This window comes from Rhipicephalus microplus, chromosome 5 (assembly GCF_043290135.1).
Source record: "Rhipicephalus microplus isolate Deutch F79 chromosome 5, USDA_Rmic, whole genome shotgun sequence".
Taxonomy (NCBI): domain Eukaryota; kingdom Metazoa; phylum Arthropoda; class Arachnida; order Ixodida; family Ixodidae; genus Rhipicephalus; species Rhipicephalus microplus.
This window is the reverse complement of record NC_134704.1, coordinates 153,522,950-153,526,620: the sequence shown is the minus strand read 5'-3', so window position 1 is coordinate 153,526,620 and position 3,671 is coordinate 153,522,950. Positions and strand designations below refer to the sequence as shown.

General features: G+C 46.5%; 1 pseudogene; it reads left to right on the top strand.

Annotated features, from left to right (window-relative positions):
* Positions 1 to 525: 525 nt before the first annotated feature.
* Positions 526 to 1,904, top strand: LOC119173644 (very long chain fatty acid elongase 1 pseudogene; annotated as a pseudogene).
* The last annotated feature ends 1,767 nt before the right edge of the window (positions 1,905 to 3,671 follow it).

Here is a 3,671-nt window from a genome sequence, read left to right as displayed (position 1 = left end):
TCAGGCACATGTACATGAGTACCACAGGTAACATTAACGTGACGTATTCAGTACATGAAAAAAAAAAGAACAGTGATATATAGGGATTCAACATCAGCTCGTCTTTACCCCCGTAATGTTACCCTAAAGCGCTCAACACCAGATAAGGGCTGATTCAGGAGTTACCAATGCAGTAAGGATATCCAAGGCCATTGCTTGCGCACGCCAAGTCTGGCAGTCGCGGAGTGGAAACGCCGAAACAATTTCGTAGTCAACACGCGTGTCTAAAGACTTTGTGTCATACGCCAGCCGCGATCAAACAAAGTGACTGACGCACGTCGCTGACGGGCATGAAGCTGTGCGATCGAAGCGGGCGCTCAAGTGTGAACCGCAGTGCAGCTAGAGGAAGTCCTTTCGGGCCGACGTAGGGCTCATCTTAATGTACCTCGGTTCAGTGGCAAAGTGATTTTGCTTACCTCTGCTGTCCTCGTGGATAATAAAATTCGCTGGACACGGACCCAGGGCGTATAAAAGAGAATTGCAGCATTCCTCACGCAGTCAATCAAGAGAGCCATGAATACGTCCACATCGCCATTTCATAGACTACACGAGCACTATGTCCACCTGGCTGATCCCCGCACGCGAACGTGGTTTTTCATGGGCAGCCCCCTGCCAATTGTGGCTGTCATCAGCCTCTACCTGCTTTTCGCTACTCACATTGGACCATGGGCCATGAGAGACCGTAAGCCTTTCAACATGCGTAGTTTAGTGGTATTTTACAACGTCGTCATGATGGGACTCAGCGTCTACTTCATCTACTTCTCCATCTTGTACACCTGGATGCGAAGGCCCGACCAGAGCGTCTTTTGCTGGGCCACAGACCCGCGACCGACGGAGGACAACATGTTTTTCCTGACTCGTGCGTGGTACTACATGCTCATGAAAGCCAGCGAGATGCTCGACACGCTCTTCTTCGTTCTGCGAAAGAAGACGAACCACGTGAGCTTCTTGCACCTGCTGCATCACTCCCTCGCCCTGTGGTCTGTGTGGCTGGTGATGACGCTCGGCATGACGGGTCACGTATTCGCGTTCCCGCTACTCAACTCTGCCGTGCACGTTGTGATGTACGGGTATTACGCCCTCGCCGCTCTCGGACCGGCGCTCCGGCCTAATCTCTGGTGGAAGAAGTACGTCACCTTGTTCCAGATTGTGCAGTTCGCGATTTTATCGCTTCACGCGCTGGTAGCAGTGGTCCTGGACTGCGGTATATCAAGGATACTAGCCTTGGTAGGAACGCTCGAAGGAGTACTCTTTGCGACACTCTTTTCAGACTTTTATGTGAATGCCTACGTTCGTAAGAGTGCGATTAAATAACGCTTCTACCAAATAGTACCCTATACAAACCACAAATTGTGATTCCCATCTAAATACATGGAAACGTGACTGTACTACGATGTGAAAAAATGAACAGCTCACCACAGCGCTCACTTAAAACCCATAATTGAGCCCATCAACATGTGGTAAGATAGCAGTCAGCGCAAGAATCAATTTTACCAAGTACCGAGTGCGGCCAAATTTCCCCCAGCGTTGCTGGCACAGGCAAAAAAAGCGTCTTGAGCACAAACGTATTTCTGTGATGAAAGTAATATTTCAAAATATTCTGCTACGGCAAAGCGCAGTCTTATGTGCACTAACCTTAGAGATGGTTTTGTGTGTGCCCTTGAAAAAATATGTTTTTTTGTATATTTTGTGAGAAAGAATGTTGGATAACCATTAAGGCAATGGCATTAGAGAGCTTATTACGCAGAAGGTTTGCTGTCGGTGTCATTGGCTTTGAGCGAAAATTGATCTTGTCTATGACAGAAAAAAAAACAGAAAAATATTTATAAAGAACAAACAATAAAAGTGTTAGTTTAAAATGGGAACTGACCCAGACCATCTCCGTGGAATCCAGGTGCTCTACCCTACGCTATTACTTGAAGCTGCTTCGAAAAAAAAAATAACGCAGCTAGAGTCTCTAAGGGACGCGCCCCGGCGGACGTACTCAGTGTCCGTTACGGGCGCACTCAGTGTCTGAAATCGAGCGCGCTCAGTCTTTTCGAGGGAAGCCGGTAAGGGAGACTGCGGCAGCGCGTCTTGAAAACAATTCAACTTAACTCTGCGACACGTTACCGCGTAGTCGAGCGGTGTCCAGCCTGTGAGAATCCTCACGGTGGTAGGTCGCAGCACGCTCGCAACAATGTACAGCTAATTTCCAGACTAGCTTGTTAACATAAACGAAACAATGGAATTGGGAATCCAAACTGCAGCCCAAAATGCATCGTTTACGAAAATTCAGCCCCGCACGCAGGAGTTGTTTGCAACTGCGTTTGTCATTTGTTTACGTACTTTTCTTGCAATAAGGTGTATCAATTATGAACAAGATTTGTGATGTGCCTGTGCAGAACTTCATCGCAATGCCACCCTCGAAACACCCGGATAGAGTCGGTCTGCTTTCAAACTCAGGCTTACGTTTCGAGTGAACCTTAGCCGGTAATGTACCGATGATATGCTCCATCTAATTACTACCATTCACCCCTACAAGGCTGCGGCGTGTAAGCAAGCCAAGGCGGCTGTTTATCATGGCGGCTGCTTAGTCAATGGTGGCGGGGAAGGAATCATAACAACAGCGCAAAAACAGGTGTAACCGAGGAAAAGGAGCCTACAGTAATAAAGCTTTTTGAAATATTATGAACGCCAAGCAACTAACTGATGTGTCAAAGATTACCCACATGATCGTATGCAACCATCGACCTTTACCGCCATGGTTTTCAGGCAAGGTGTGGCATTGTATGCCTTAATTACCGACTCATCAGGGAAAATTGTTCCTGAACATTGTGGGTGGCCCTCGTTTGGGTGCACCAAATGTTGGCTCATGGTTAGTGGTCGGCTGAAACCCGCAAAAATGACAAAGGGGCAGAAACAAGGAAGACAGAGCGTTATTTTTTCGGGCTGAACTACCCGCTGTCCGCCAAACTAAAACCATGCGTGTGTCGTGCGGGAGCACCTTCAAGCTGTTCGTTTTAGTTCATGGTAATTAGCGCAGCTACATTATAGATATCGGAATGCGTGCGCTGATATTCCCAAACATTGATGTTCTGATTCACTTATCTTTGAAAACGAAAAGCAGGTCATATTTTGCAGACACGTAGAAAATACACGAAAGAAGCATTGAAGGTAAGATATGCGACAATACCGGTACTGGATTACTTAATTACCGAGATGATGATGTTCCGCAAGTGGCAAATATTGTGACTAATTCTTTATCACATTGAGTTTCGACTAAGTTAGATCGTCCATATCTACTTGGATCAATGGCTTTAAAAATAGTAAATTTATTTTACGCCCAAGGCATTGTTTGTAAAGAAGATTGCTGCTTTACTGTGATTGAACAGCAGCAGCCTTTGAATTAAACTCTCTTCTAGACAACGTCAGTCCGGTCTCAATACAAGAATCGCGAAGAAAAAGAAGTCCCTTTACCTCTGCGGAGAAGCACTACAGCTCATTTTGTATTAAGTGAGTCTCGCTTCTGAGGCAGGAAAGTCCTTGAGCTTTGCGGATCATCCCATCGCGGAAAAACTCTCACTTACTCGTAGATCTGTACTGTTTGTGGAGAAGCCGGTGTCCCTCCATTTCCAAAGTCAAAAACTATG